The sequence below is a fragment of the Chiloscyllium punctatum genome, chromosome 42 (assembly GCF_047496795.1).
Source record: "Chiloscyllium punctatum isolate Juve2018m chromosome 42, sChiPun1.3, whole genome shotgun sequence".
Classification (NCBI taxonomy): Eukaryota; Metazoa; Chordata; class Chondrichthyes; order Orectolobiformes; family Hemiscylliidae; genus Chiloscyllium; species Chiloscyllium punctatum.
In genome coordinates, this window is record NC_092780.1 from 41,050,984 (window position 1) to 41,067,619 (window position 16,636).

At 43.1% G+C, this 16,636-nt stretch overlaps 1 long non-coding RNA gene across 1 annotated transcript in view; it reads right to left on the bottom strand.

Annotated features, from left to right (window-relative positions):
* The window catches only part of LOC140465919 (uncharacterized), a 123,583-nt gene extending 114,679 nt beyond the window's left edge, over window positions 1-8,904 (bottom strand). The window contains exon 1 of the long non-coding RNA XR_011955187.1: window positions 8,800-8,904. This is a non-coding gene — a long non-coding RNA (uncharacterized lncRNA). The remainder of the gene's footprint in view (window positions 1-8,799) is intronic.
* Window positions 8,905-16,636: the final 7,732 nt, after the last annotated feature.

Below are 16,636 nucleotides of genomic sequence, written 5' to 3' on the forward strand. Positions count from 1 at the left end.
AACACATGGGAAAGTAAGTTGGAATAAAGAAAAAAAATTTACAATTAGATATAGATAGATTTAGTTCTGAGGAAGGGTCACTTGACCTGAAATGTTAACTCTGTACAGAAGCTGCAAGGAGGAAGTGAGGACTGCAGATGCTGGAGATCAGAGCTGAAAAATGTGTTGCTGGAAAAGTGCAGCAGGTCAGGCAGCATCCACGGAGCAGGAGAATCGATGTTTCGGGCATAAGCCCTTCTTCAGCTAGCCATGAAACGACACGACCAGCTATCCTTAGTAGCCACACACGCAGATGACAAGCAACATGAATTCGGTCAAGCTAAACAGAGAACAGCCAGGGAATTCCTAGAGGCATGGCACTCATCCACAGATTCAATCAATAAGCACATCGACCTGGACCCAATATACCGACCAAAGCAGCTGGAACTGACAACCGGAAGTGGCAGATTCAAACCACTACAAATGCTGGAGGAAACATCACAGAAGCGCTTCACAGGAGGCTCCCAAGCACTGAGGAAGTCACCTAGACAGGGGACGAAATGTCTGCAACACAAATTCCCAGCTCGGCGAACAGAACCACAACGACGTTCTAAATTGGAGAAAGGCCAATTTTGATGGTATTGGGCAAGAACTTTCAAAAGCTGATTGGGGGCAGATGTTCGCAGGTAAAGGGGTGACTGGAAAATGGAAAACCTTCAGAAATGAGATAACAAGAATCCATAGAAAGTATATTCCTGTTCGGGTGAAAGGAAAGGCTCATAGGTATAGGGAATGCTGGATGACTAAAGAAATTAAGGGTTTGGTTAAGAAAAAGAAGGAAGCATATGTATAGACAGGATAGATCGAGTGAATCCTTAGAAGAATATAAAGGAAATAGGACTATACTTAAAAGAGAAATCAGGAGGGCAAAAAGGGGACATAGGATAGCTTTGGCAAATAGAATTAAGGAAAATCCAAAGAGTTTTTACAAATACATTAAGGACAAAAGGGTAACTAGGGAGAGAAAAGGGCCCCTCAAAGATCAGCAAGGTGGCTTTGTAGGGAGTCGCAGAAAATGGGGGAGATACTAAATGAGTATTTTGCATCAGTATTTACTGTAGAAAAGGATATGGAAAATATAGACTGTAGGGAAATAGATGGTGACATCTTGCAAAATGTCCATATTACAGAGGAGGAAGTGCTGGATGTCTTGAAACGCATATAGGTGGATAAATCCCCAGGACCTGATCAGGTGTACCCTAGACCTCTGTGGGAAGGTAGATAAGTGATTACTGGATCTCTAGCTGAGATATTTGTATCATCGATAGTCACAGGTGAGGTGCCGGAAGACTGGAAGTTGGCAAACGTGGTGCCACTGTTTAAGAAGGGTGGTAAGGACAAGCCAGGGAACTATAGACCAGTGAGCCTGACGTCGGCGGTGGGCAAGTTGTTGGAGGGAATCCTGAGGGACAGGATGTACATGTATTTGGAAAGGTAAAGACTGATTAGTGATAGTCAACATGGCTTTGTGCATGGGAAATCATGTCTCACAAACTTGATTGAGTTTTTTGAAGAAGTAACAAAGAGGATTGATGAGGACTGAGCGGTGGATGTGATCTATATGGACTTCTGTAAGGCATTGGACAAAGTTCCCCATGGGAGACTGGTTAGAAGACAGAGGGTGGTGGTGGAGGGTTGTTTTTCAGACTGGAGGCCTGTGATCAGTGGAATACCACAAGGATCGGTGCTGGGTCCTCTACTTTTTGTCATTTACATAAACGATTTGGGTGCGAGCATAATAGATACAGTTAGTAAGTTTGCAGATGACACCAAAATTGGAGGTGTAGTGGACAATGAAGAGGGTTACCTCATTTTACAACAGGATCTTAACCAGATGGACTAATGGCCTGAGAAGTTTAATTCAGATAAATGTGAGGTGCTGCATTTTGGGAAAGCAAATCTTAGCAGGACTTATACACTTAATGGTAAGGTCCTCGGGTGTGTTGATGAACAAAGAGACCTTGGAGTGCAGGTTCAAAGCTCCTTGAAAGTGGAGTCGCAGGTAGATAGGATAGTGAAGAAGGTGTTTGGTATGCTTTCATTTATTGGTCAGAGTATTGAGTACAGGACTTGAGAGGTCATGTTGTGGCTATACAGGCCACTGTTGGAATATTGCGTACAATACTGGTCTCCTTCCTATCGGAAAGATGTTGTGAAACTTGAAAGGGTACAGAAAAGACTTACAAGCACGTTGCCAGAGTTGGAGAATATGAGCTATAGGGAGAGGCTGAACAGGCTGGGGCTGTTTTTCCTGGAGCGTCGGAGGCTGAGGGGTGACCTTATAAAGGTTTACAAAATTATGAGAGGCATGGATAGGATAAATAGACAAAGACTTTTCCCTGGGGTCAGGGAGCCCAGAACTAGAGGGTGAGAGGGGAAATATATAAAAGACACCTAAGGGGCAACTTTTTCACGCAGAGGGTGGTGCAAGTATGGAATGAGCTGCCAGAGGAAGTGGTGAAGGCTGTACAATTGCAACATTTAAGAGACATTTGGATAGGTATATGAATAGGAAGGGTTTGGAGGGATATGGTCTGGGTCCTGGCAGTTGTGACCCGATTGAGTTGGGAATTCTGGTCGACATGTACGGGTTGGACCAAAGGGTCTGTTTCCATGCTGTACATCTCTATGACTCTATGACAGGAAGGGCCTCAGCTGATTAACCTCATCTGAATGACAACATTTTGACAGTACAGCATCTCATGATATTGCACTGGAGCAGTAGCCTAGATTATACCATCACGTCTCTGGAGTGGGACTGAGAATCTACAATGTTCTGAATCAGAGGCAGAGTGCTCCACTAATCTGTGGCTGATGGTTGTTCACAGCATCTCCCTGGCTGTACTGTCATCTCAAGCTAAAATGTCTGAAGATGCAAACTCTCCTTTATTGCAGCATCAATATGTTTTTTTCTGAGTGGGGTCTCATCCTTATTTCCTTATTGATTCAGGTGTTCCACTTTATTGGTTTGCACTCATTGTGATATGCTTATGTTGCTTATTAACCATTTTAATGATTAGTAATTTTTGTCTAAATAATACTACTCTTGAAGTCAAATTGCAAAATTGCCATTTTTGTTGTCTATAATTGCCTCTTCTTTACATTTGTAAATGCAATTCAGATTATTGTGGAAATATTTTAAAACATATTTACAGAAAAATTACATGGCCACAAAACAAGTTACAGCTGATAGATATTGGAACAGCCCGGTCTATCCGAACAAATGTCAATTGAAAACAATTCAGAGACTGAAGGAGAATGAATGAACTTCACCACCTTCAGTGAAAAGGTGGAAAGGAAGAGGCAGTCTACCTGGTACTTTGTGCTCTTTAGAGGTAAACCTTCATTTTGTGAACACCCCCCCCCCCCCCTCCACTGCCCCAACCTTTGGCATCTAGAACTCAATGCCCTCAACTCCTCCTCTCCATCCCTAAGATCTCCAATAACTCCCCATCCAAGACCTGCAGACTCACCTTTCAGTCTAGAGTTCATGTTCCTGACCTCAGGATCTCTCATGGTCCCAGCAGCAATCATGTCTGAGTTCTGGGAATCTTGCAACTACTCAGCTTCCAGTCAATCTGATTGGATGTACTTTCTGTCCCTGAGGAATGGAAGAACTGCAAATTGTCTCAAGAAGGTAAAAGCTCATGGGATCCAGGTTCACTTGGCAAGTTGGATCAAAGTTGGCCTAGTGACAAGAGACAGAGGTGGGGGTAGAAGATGGATGTGTGACTGGAGACTGGTGTTCAGTGGTGTACCACATGGATCGGTGCTGGAGCCCTTGTTGTTCATGATATATACAAGCAATAAAGGTAGCTGTGGGTGGCATGGTGGCTCAGTGGCTAGCACTGCTGCCTTACAGCACCAGGGTCCCAGGTTCAATTCCAGCCTCAGGTGACTGTCTGTGTGGAGTTTGGACGTTCTCCAGGTGCTCCGGTTTCCTCCTACAGTCCAAAGATGTGCAGGTTAAGTGAATTGGCCATGCTAAATTGCCCATAGTGCTAGGTGCATTAGTCAGAGGGAAATGGGTCTGGGTGGGTTACTCTTTGAGGGTCGGTGAGGACTGGTTGGGCCAAAGGGCCTGTTTCCACACTGTAGGGATAAGAATGAAGGGGTGGCAGGAGAAACAGGTCTATGGATGACACAATGATTGGCTGAATGGTTGACAGTGAAGAAAGGTTGTACATTGCAGGAATATATACATGCATTGGTCAGATGGACAAATCCTTTTCAGGTAGAATTTAACCCTGGTGTTGGACTTTGAAAGAACTAACAAGAGGAGAACTCATTGAATGACAGGACACTGCGAAGCTCAGAGGGACAGAGGGATCTCAGGGTCCTTGTCCACAGATCCCTGAAGATGGAAGCTTAGGTTAATAAGATAGTTAAGGAGGGATGCAGGACACTTGTTTTTATCAGTTACGGCATAGATTATAAGAACAGGGAGGTTATGTTGGAGCTGTATAAAACTTTGACTAGGAAACAGCTGGAGTATTGTCTGCTGTTCTGATTGCCTCATTATTACAGGAAAGTTGTAATCAGACTGGAGAGTGCAGAGGAGACTCACCAGGATGTTGCTGGGATGGTGAGGTTTAACAAAAATGAGAGGCTAGATAGGTTCAGGTTATTGTCTTTACAGCAGAGAAGGCTGAGAGGGGTATATGATTATGGGGACATGGTTCAGGTAGAGAGGAAGCAGCCATTCCCCTTAGTTGAAGGGTCAATTACAAGGAGGCATCATTTTAAGATGAAGGGCAGGAGATTTAGAGGGGATTTGAGGAAATATATTTTCATCCAGAGGGTGGTTGGGGTCTGGAATGCGCTGCTGGGAGGGTAGTTCAGGCAGGAAACCTCCCAACCTTTAAAAGATACATAGATCAGCACTTGAAGTGTCATAACAGTCAAGGTCGAGATGTTGGAATGTAGGATAAGTAGTAGGTAGGTCAACGCAGACTCAATGGGCTGAAGGGCATCTCTGTGCCATATGACTCTACACTGAACCCACCTCCAGCACCTCATTGATGCAGTCATGCATTTGAACAGCTCATGACTGTCACTTCTACAAGGTGGGGAGGGATTAGACAAAAATACCACACTTCTTTCTCCACCCCATATAAAACCTGGCCTAAAATCCACTCCTGTTACCTTGAATAGACACCACTGTGATGTTCACTATTCAGTGACTGGTAGTACTGAAGAACCCATGTAACCAACCCAAACTTTAACACCGCACATGATATTGTCAGTGCTCACATTTTGTTTTTCTCCTTATTTTAATTATCTGCAGTTTGATAATTAGTTTTACTGGCTAAATTTTCCTTTCCAGCTCCCAGTTGATTGGACAGAACAGTTCCAAATGCATAGGAAATGCAGGTTTACAGGTATTGGGTAGGAGGTGAATCTGGGTGGATGCTCTTTGGAGAGTCAGTGTAGACTTGTTGAGCCAAATGGCCTGTTTCCACACCATAGGGATTCTATGAAATGGCCTCTCCCTGCATTGTAGTGATTCTGTGAAACTGAGAGGAAGCTGACCAATGGGATCCTCACAGCTTGAGGTAGGTTCAGACATGAATATTGAAGGACACATGACATTTTTCACACACATCCTCAGTTGAGGAAGAAAGTGGACATTCCAGAGACTAACCTCACCTATCTCCTGTCCATGTATCTCCTGTCCATGTATCTCCTGTCCATGTATCTCCTGTCCATGTATCTCCTGTCCATGTATCTCCTGTCCATGTATCTCCTGTCCATGTATCTCCTGTCCATGTATCCCCAGTCCAGCTTTGCTGTTTCCACTTTTATTGATAAAAAGCAACAGACAAGGGAATTGCAGATAACCAACATAAATGTTTGATAAGTGGGTTAATGCTCCATGTCTGTGGCCTTTTGGTTTTGGCTCGTTCACTCCATTTCTCTCTGTTTGGGTGCTGAGCTGAATATTTACAGTATTTTTATTTGTTTTCATTTCAGATTTCCAGCATCTTCATGTTCTGCTTTTGAATGGTTCAATAACTGTCTGACATGTGTGCGAGCAGCTATAAGACAATGCTGCTCAGAAACATGGGCAAAACATTGATGCCCCTTCAATAAATCCAAATGAGGAATGAAGCAAGTCACCCAACTCAGCAACACGAACCAAATACCGAAAGGAATGCAAATGGTGGCAGAATGAAAAGTTTAAACACTTCCTCATACTAACTCACAAACAGAATACACACACATATGCACACACAGAGACTTAAACATGCACACACATGCAGACTTACACACATGCAGACTCACGCTCACACACACACACACAGTGGCAGGCCACACATAAGCCTGCAAGCTAAAAGGTTCTCACATTAGCTTCCATCAACAACAACAAAAGAAACAGATGTGACAAAGATTCTTCCTCTCTGTAAAGGCAGCAGGGGCACAGCTTGTGAATTCAGAGCAATATGTAAGAACTGGATAAATATTTAGTTTGAGACAATACAACATTTATTATAGAATTCATTAATAGGAGTGGTTCCAGAGCTATACAACAAAACAGCAACTGGTAGTCATACTACAAAGGTGCTTTCACAGGAATATTACCAAACAAAATTAGAAACTGAGCCACATACTAAAATCGATGATAATGAATGCTTGGGTTTTAAGAAGCAAAGGAAGGGAGATGGAGCAGAAATAGAAAAGTTTCTGGAGCTGACAGCCAGGGTGGGTAAAGGGTGGGTCAATTAAAGTCAGGAATACTCCGAGGGTCAAAGCTGGAGGAGCCAAGATATTTCAGAAAGGTGTCAAACTAGAAAAGTTTACAGAGATGGGAATGTACCAGATGAGCAAGGCTGTGGAGAGATTTGAACACAACCAATTACTTATTTGTGAAATTGTAGTCTGGACTAACAATAGGAATTATATTTTTGTCAACCAGCAATGGTTTCACTTAGCACAGAAAATAAGTATCACAATTTAGAACACACATTTGTTTATGGATTAATCTTTTTAAATGTATTCCCCATTTGTGAACATCATTCCTAAAAGCCCGGAGAAAGTGGGAGTCAGTTTCTCCTGACCATACACACGTTGCTTCTTGCTGGCTATCCACCATTGACAGATATATCCCTCTTTATCTAAGATCTAACATTTTAACTGCTTCTCTTTGTAATTTATTATTGCATTAATTCTTGCAACATTAATGTCCCTGCAAGACAACAGCATTTATCCTGAGTTTCCATAAACAAAATGTCAGAAACATCTAAATGTTGCCACAATTGCTTGCATGACAAACAAACTAGTCTCAAAAATGGCAATAAACCAGCAGATCTCAATCCACTCTTAATGATGTTTTTACCCTTTCATCTTTCTCTCTCTCTCTCTCTCTCTCTCTCATACATACACATACTTCATGTTCTTTTATCATGTGGTTTGATGTGACACTATGAGTTTGGATTCAAGACAGACTGGGCAAGGTGGAGAGAAAATGAAGAACTGCCTTCAGACTTAGACTTCAAAGTGGACTAACAATTATACATTATACATTATAAGTATACATAAGTTATGTATACTTATTATACATAACTTGTGTAGTATACTCATCATCTGAGGGTTATGGCTTACACCTTGATGTCGTAATGGGCCAAAGCAAAGAGATAGGCCCCAACGTTGACCTCGGCTAGTAGAGGATTTGGACCCATGTTGTAAAGCATTACTAAGCAACACCTACCAGCCTGCTGAGCTAACTCAGCCACAATTTTACCTTACTCAAATTTAAAATCACGGGTGAAGACCTGAGTGAGTTCAACACTGAGGAAAGTGCTGTAATTTGGGGAACCCTACCTTACTATGAAATACTTTCAACCAGTTTGTTACGAAAAAGAAAGTTAAGTAACAAAGAAAATTCCAGACCAGATGTATTTATGTTATGAGGAAAAGTTAAGGAGTTAAAGAGGGAAAGCAGGAAGAAATGAACAGTAATGCCAAAACAGAGCAAGGAACCAGAATAAGGAGAGAGAGAAGGATTGTTGCAGCACCTCAGTGATGGACCTCTGAAATTGAGTTTAAAAAGAAGAAAATATGCAGGCAGATACCAAGGGTAAAATAGGGTAAACCAGAGAAATCACATCAGACAGGAGCACTCTCTTAATGATAATAGATAGGAATAATTTACTAGACAATCTCAGGTGATAATTTTGATAATGCTTTATTCTATCCAACTGGTAACGCTGTGAATTATGGTTATGGCTGCCACCTCACCTTTGAAATGAGTGAATAAAGTAATAACAATTTAAATGTTATTTATATAGTTATATAATGATTATTATTCATCCTTAACATCAAATCAGATGAAAATTGAATTAAGTTATATTTACTCCAATGACAAAAGATAATTCTGTCTGCAACACGAGCTTGTGCCATTATAACAGTCAGGAACCTACATTCTAAGGATAGTAGAAATAAATTGTATTATGATATAAATTATCTTATCTACATAATATGATATTTAATTAGCTGATCTATTTTTAATAATATTTCATCATTTGAAGAGATATTTTCCTTGATTTAGCAGCATTCAATTAAAATTTTCCACTAAACCCAGATTATAATTGCTTCCAACTAATTACCACTAGTAACGAGCTAGAAAAGGGTTGTTTCACAAATTATATCCAGTTTGGAAAACCTCTTGAGGAATAATACACCAACATTGGCCTCACACAGACGTCAAAAACTGTCCCTAGCAATGGTAGAATTCTTGCTGGTAGAATTATATAAACTCACCGAATTGCACTGAGTATGTGCACTCTCTCATGAGCACAAACCTTTATCTCCTGACCTTCTTGTAGCTTGGTTCACATTAGGTGTTATATCAGTGAGAGTGCAGGCTCCAGCCCTCAGTAACTCTGCACCTACCCACTGCCAGAGGGCATGCAAGAACAGTATAGTGGAAAAACCTGTTCCTGTGTTCTGGATCGAGTGGGAGATACCAGCGATAGGGGAGTTAAATTTCAAGGACATACTGCTTAAACTTGACTCGTTTTCCCTCGAGTGTAGAAAATTAAAGAGTGATCTGATTGTGGTGCTTAAAATGTTAAAAGATTAGATGCAAATGGCAGAACCTTATCAGGTTCTGAGCAATGTGGGCTATTGTGAAATGTTTGGTAGAATTGGAGGAGAACATTTTGACATTGGAAGCAACTTGCTCTATCTTTCATGCTTTTTACAAATGGCAAAGGCAAATTTCTCAAGGGGCAGCAGTGAATTGTCACTTAATGTAGATTGTTGTTTATTAAATGGGGGAGATGACGGCCTAATGGCCTATTATTGCTGGACTGTTAATTCAGAGACCCAGATAATTTCTGGGGACCTGGATTCGAATCCCGCCAGGATAGATGACCATGAACCCATTGTTGATTATCAGAAAAACCAATCTGGTTCACTAATGTTCATTAGGGAAGGAAACCACCACCCTTACTGGGTTTGACCTACGTGTGATCCCAGACCCACAGCATTGTGGTTGACTCTGAACTGCTCTCTGGGCAATTTAGGGATGGGCAATAAAAGCTGCCTAGCCAGCAGTGCCTTCATCCTGTGAATGAAAAAAAAATGCATTATTCAAGGCCCAACTTGTCTCATTAATAGTCAGCTTCTGATCTTACCAACATATCAAACAAGCGAAACATTGAGAAATCTCAAAATGGAAACCAGAGCAGGTACCTGGTGAATTCAGTTTGCCACTTGCTCCCAATGGCCTCCATGTTGGACAACGCATAGCTACAGCTTAGGGCACAGTCAACAGTGTATTGGTCACACATAGCCCATATCCATAGACATTGGCATCTGATATGTGCAAGCTTCTAAAAACCCTCATGGTCCATCTCCTATCCACTTACACAACATTTCTGTATTTGAATGTTGCACCTTGGGCTGTACAAGAAACTTTCATTGTAATAATGCAGCAAGGACACTGTGTGCTCAGGGACATACCCCCAGCTCATGGACTGGACCAAACTACACCTCTAAACTGCAATAGGGTTAGGGTTAGGCTCACTTGCTATCATAGCGCTAGTCATTCTGAATGTCCCTGGATGCTCACATCATCCCTGCCTTGTCTTGCCACCTCAGCCAGAGACACCAGACTCCTATGACTGCTCTATTGCCTTGCTGTTCATCGCAAACATAAAGTCAGGAAACCTGTCCTGCTGGCAGCTGGCACAGTAATTACTGTCTAGGGGCTTGGACATGGTCAGTCAGCCACTCGGGGTGGTCAAGGTCAGGACCCTCTCCACATAAAATGTGAGAAACTAAACGTCAGGCAGCTCACCACCCATCTTCAATCTTTCTGACTTAACATGGGCTGTTTTCCTTTTGGAAAAAGAGAGAGACAGCTATTAAAGGAAGTGAAAGCGGGTGACCCAGCTGTTATTAGAGGTCCAGGTGGGGTGGTTTTCCAAGGCAGCAGAGGGCATATAGGATTAGTGATGTTGGAGGTCGGGGTGGATGACAGTGAGTGAGGGGGTTGCAGGCAATAGTGAGCTGGTGGAGCTTAAACTTTGGTGAGAGGTGGGCAAAGTAGCAGAGATATAGTGAGGGTGAGCGATCAGATGGTGCTTCTTACTCTGGCAAAGTGAAAAAACCACCTTCCTGTAGTGTATTCCTCCAGACAGCTGGGACTGCATTAACCCATGGCAACCTCCAGCCAGGCTGGCATTGTCTGGTGTCAGGGCCTCCTCTGCTGGTCCTGGTGGGAGTGGGAGTCTCACCTCTGCAGTTCCCTGTCCAGCAGGAATTCCAAAAACTCGCTCACACAATGAGACACCGATCTACCCAGTCTTCCAAGGAGCAAATGTTGGAAACTATGTAGGACAGCTCCAGATTGACATTCCTTATCCGGGTGCACTCCCAACTTTTAAAGGTGGCACAGACTTAATGGATACTGGTTCACTCTCGCAGTGGTGAGTTGCTCTGCGAATGGAGCGGGATAAGCTGAGTCAGGAGTCAGACCTGATGGAGTAGAGAAGGCAGTTTGCCTTGAACTGCAGAAAGCATTTTCCTGGAATGAACATATACTTAAGATGCAATGTACTTTAACTTTAAATAACCCTTTCAGGTATTTATCCCATAAGATATAGAAGTAGAGTTAGCCCAGTTGGCCCATAGAATCTGTTCCACCATTTGATATAGCTCAACCCCTTTCTCTCCATAACCCTTGATTCTCCTTAAAATCAAGAACCTATCTTTTTCTGTCTTAAATATACTCAAAGACTTGCCCTTTGTGGCAATGAGTTCCAAAGATTAACCACTGGAGAAATTCCCCCTCACCTTATTTGTAAAGGATCATCCCTTCATTGTGAGGCTGTGTCCTTGGGTCCTAGAGTTTCCTACTGCGAGAAATATCATGTCCACATCCACTCTATCCAACCCCATCAGTCTTCTATACGTTTTAGTTAGATGCCCCCTCACCTTTCTATTGAGCACAGAGTCAGAGTCCGCAACAGCTCTTCATACGAAAAGCCCTTCATCCCAGGATCATTCTTGTAAGTCACTTCTGGACCCCCTCTAATGCTATAAAATCCTTCCTTAGATATGGGAACCAAAACGGCGCACAATATTCCAAATGCAGTCTGACAGGAGCCTTATACAAACTCAACAGCACATCCCTGCACTTGTATTCTAGCCATCTTGAAACAAATGCTAAAATTGCATGTGCCTTCCTAAGTACCAACTGAACCTGCATGTTAATCTTAAAAGAATTTTGAACTAGAACTCTTTGCCCACTCTCCTAGTCCATTCGAGTCCTTTTGTTTCCCCCTTACTAGCTGTTCCTCCACTTATCTTTGTGTCATCTGGAAACTTAGGAACAATGCCTTCACTTCCTTCATCTAGATGTCCAGATATAATGTGAATAGTTATGATCCTACCACTGAGCCCTGTGGGATCTCCACTAGTCGCCATCTGCCATCCTGAAAAAGACCCCTTTATCCCTACACTCTGCCTTTTGCCAGTCAGTCAATCCTGTATCTATGCCAATACCTTGCTCCAACACCATGGGCCCTTATCTTATTTAGCAACCTCCTCTGTAGCATCTCGTCAAACGCCTTCTGGAAATCCAAATGGATCACATCATTACCAACTTAAAGAATTCTAGCAGATTTGTCAGGCATGATCTTCCCTTGATGAAGCCGTGCTGAAGTGAAAATGAGTACTGCAGATGCTGGAGATTAGAGTCAAGAGTGGCGCCGGAAAAGCACATCAGGTCAGGCAGCATCCGAGGAGCAGGAATTTGACGTTTCGGGCAAAAGCCCTGATGAAGCCCTATTTTACCATGATCCTCCGACTACTCTGCAATCTCATCATTAAAAACGGACTCTAAAACCTTACTAAGTTCAGGCTAACCAGCCAATAGTTTCCTGTCTTTTGTCTCCCTCCCTTCATCAGCAAGGATTCTACATTAGCCATTTCTCAGTACTCTGTAACCCTGCCTTTCTCCAGTAATGGTTCGACCAATGCTTCTACAAACGCCTCAGCTATGTACTTCAGAATTCTGGGATATAGTCCATCCAGTCTGGGTGATTCATCCACCTTCAAACCTTTCAGCTTCCTAGCATCTTCTCCTTAGTGATAGCCACTATACTCACCCCTCCCCGACTGCCTTGAAGTTCAAGTGCCTTCCATTGTGAAAACTAATAGAAAGTACCTTTTCAGTTCCTTCACCACTTTGTTCCCATTACTCCTTCTCTTGCCTCATTTTCCAGTGGTTCAAAATCCAATCTTGCCTTTTTCCTACTTTTAAGATATCTAAGCAAATTCTTGCAACCTTCTTTCATATTAATAGCTAGTTTAACTTTATATTTCTTTCTCTGCACTCCCCTCTGTGTGAGTGTGTGTGTGTGTGTGTGTATAGTGCAATGGAGTCACCTGTGGTGTGACATGAATCCCAGGTCCTGGTTGAGGCCATCCCCCTGGGTAGCGAACTTGGCTATCAGCCTCTGGTCAGCCATTTTTCATTGTTGTCTGTCCCAAAGTCCACCTTAGAGACGGTCACCCGAAGGTCTGAGTTTGAATGTCCTGGACTGCTGAAGTGTTCTCCGACTGGGAGGGAACACTCCTGTCTGTTGATTGTTGTGCGGTGTCCATTCATCCGTTGTCGTAGCCTCTGTTTGGTCTCGCCAATGTACCATGCCTCAGAGCATCCTTGCCTGCAGCGTATGAGATAGACAACGTTGGCTGAATTGCATGAGTACCTGCCATGTACATGGTAGGAGGTGGCCCCACGTGTAATGGTGGTATCTGTGTCGACATTCTGACACGTCTTACAGCATCTACTGTGACAAGGTTGTATGGTATTGTCCTGAAAGCCGGGATGTTTGCTATGAATAATGATCTGTTTGAGGTTTGGTGGCTGTTTAAAGGCGAGAAGTGGAGGTGTGGGGAAGGTCTTGGCGAGGTGCTCATCCTCATTGATAATGTGTTGCAGGCTGTGAAGAACATGGCGTAGTTTTTCGGCTCCTGGGAAGTACTGGACAACGAAGGGTATCCTGTTGATTGCAGCTCATGTTTGTCTTCAAAGTTTGTGAAATAATTTGTAGCTCGGGTGCTCATTGTTGTGGTTCTGTTCGCCGAGCTGGGAATTTGTGTTGCAGACGTTTCGGTCCCTGTCTAGGTGACATCCTCAGTGTTTGGGAGCCTCCTGTGACGCTTGTGTGTGTGTGTGTGTGTGTGTGTGTGTGTGTGTGTGTGTGTGTGTGTGTGTGTGTGTGTGTGTGTGTGTGTGTGTGTGTGTGTGTATGTGTGTGTGTGTGTGTGTGTCTCATGTTTGTCTCCTGAGAAGGTCATTGCGGTTCTTCGCTGTGACACATCAGAACTGGTGGTTGATGAGTTGAGCATCATACACCGTTCTTATGAGGGCATTCTTGAGTACTTCTGAGGGCCCATCATGTTCCTCCTCATCTGAACAGATCCTGCGTACGCGTAGGGCTTGTCCGTATGAGATAGCTGTTTTAATATGTTTCGGGTGGAAGCTGGAGAAGTGTAGCATCGTGAGGTTATCCGTGGGTTTGCGGTAGAGTGAGGTGCTGAGGTGCCCATCCTTGATGGAGATGCATGTGTCCAAGAATGAGACAGATAGTAGAGAGTAGTCCATGGTGGGTTTGATGGTGGGATGAAACTTGTTGCTATCACTGTGTAGTTTTTCCAGTGACTCCTCTCCATGGGTCCAGAGGAAGAAAATGTTGTCAATGTACCTGGTGTATAATGTTGGTTGGAAGTCTTGTGTAGAGAAGAAGTCTTGTTTGAATCTGTGCATGAAAATGTTGACATATTGAGGTGCAAATTTGGTCTTTATGGCTATTCCATATGTTTGAATGAAGAACTGACTTCCCTTGTCAGCCAGGCTTCCCTCATCCTCCCCTTAATATGTTTCTTCAGCCTTAGAATGAATTTCTGCCATGCCTCCCAACTTAATTCAAGAAACACCTGCCACCTTCTTCCCAGCCAAGGTGACCAAACAGGTGGACGAGGGTAATGCAGTTGATGTAGTGTATATGGATTTCAGTAAAGAATTTGATATGCTTCACGATAGGCTATTGCAAAAGAGAATACAGAGGCATGGGCTTGAGGGTGATTTAGCGGTTTGGATTCAAAATTGGCTAGCTGTAAGAAAACAGAGGGTGGTGGTTTATGGGAAATGTTCATCCTGGAGTTCAGTTACTAGTTGTGTACTGCAAGGATCTGTTTTGGGGCCACAGCTGTTTGTCATTTTTACAAATTACCTGGATGAGGGCATAGAAAGGTAGCTTAGTAAATTTGCAGATGGCACTAAGGTCGGTCGAGTTGTGGCTAGTGCTGCAGGATGTTGCAGGTTACAGTGGGACATAGATAAGCTGCAGAGCTGGGCTAAGAGGTGACAAATAGAGTTTAATGTGGAAATGTGTGAAGTAACAGGAATACAGTGTACTGAGCTAATGGTAAGATTTTTGGGAGTGTGGATGAGCATAGAGATCTCAGTGTCCATGTGCGTAGATCCCTGAAAGTTGCCACCCAGGTTGGTAGGGTTGTTAGGAAGACATATGATGTGATAGCTTTTATTGGTAGAGGAATTGAGTTTCAGAGGCACAAGGCCATGTTGCAGCTGTACAAAACTCTTGTGGGCCGCACTTGGAGTATGGCGTGCAGTTCTGGTTGCTGCATTATAGGAAGGATGTAGAAGCATTGGAAAGGGTGCAGAGGAGATTTACCAGGATATTGCCTGGTACGGAGGGAAGGTCTTATGAAGAAAGGCTGAGGGACTTGATGCAGTTTGCATTAGAGAAAAGAAGGTTAAGAGGTGACTTAATAGAGGCATACAAGATGATCAGAGGATTAGGTAGGGTGGACAGTGAGAGTCTTTTTCCTTGGATGGCGATGGCTAGCATGAGGGAACATAGCTTTAAATTGAAGGGTAATAGATATAGGACAGATGTCAGATGTATGTTCTTTACTCAAAGTGTAGTAAGGGCGTGGAATGCCCTGCCTGCAGCAGTAGTGGACTCGCCATCATTAAGGGCATTTAAATGGTGGTTGGATGAATATATGGATGGTAATGGAATAGTCCAGGTTAGATGGGCTTTAGATTGGTTTCACAGGTTGGCACAACATCGAAGGCCGAAGCGCCTGAACTGCACTGTAATGTTCCATGTTCCTTGCTAGGAGTCCCTTCCAATCCACTCTGGCCAGCTCCTTCCTCATGTCTTTGTAGTTACCTTTATTCAATTATAATATCGTTACATCTGATTTCAGCTTCTCCCTCTCAAACTGTAGGGTGAATTCTATCATATTATGATCATTACCCCTAGGTGTTCTTTCACCTTCAAGCTCCCTAATCAAATCTGCCTCATTACCCATCACCAAATCCAGAATTGCTTGTTCCCTTCGTGGGCTCTACCACAAGCTGCTCCAATAAAAAGATTTCATAGACATTCCACAAATTCCTTTTCTTGGGAACTGCCAGCAACCTGATTTTCCCAGTTCCCTTGCACATTGAGGTCCACTGTGATTAATGTGCAATAATGTGCCTTTCTTACATGTCTTTTCAATCACCTGATTTATTTCCTTTACCACATCCTGGCCACTGCTCGGAGAGTTGTACACGACTCCCAGCAGGGTCTAGTTCCCTTAGCAGTTCCTCTACTCTACACCTTCTAACTTTATTGTTTCTGACTATTGATTTCATTTCAATTCTTACTGATAGGGCGACCCTACCCATCTGCCTGTCCTTTCAATAGGATATGTAACCTTGGACATTTAGTTCCCAGCCCTGACCCTCTTGCTGCCATGTCTCTGTGATACCCACAACAATGTACCTGTCATTTCAATCTGCACTACAAGTTCAGATATCTTGTTTCACATACTGTGTGCATTTAAGTACAACATCTTCAATCCTAACACTTCTAGTTTAGGACTTGAACTAAATCTTCACTCTTAGCCAATCTTGTTCATTGTATTTTTCCTTTCTTGGGGCCATTGGTCCGCACAGCCATCCTATTCCAAATACTTCACTGAATGGCCCTAAAACCCAAACTAAAGTTATGGGTATTTCTCTTCAACTTAAAAAAAATGTTCTAGAAGTTTCTAACAAACT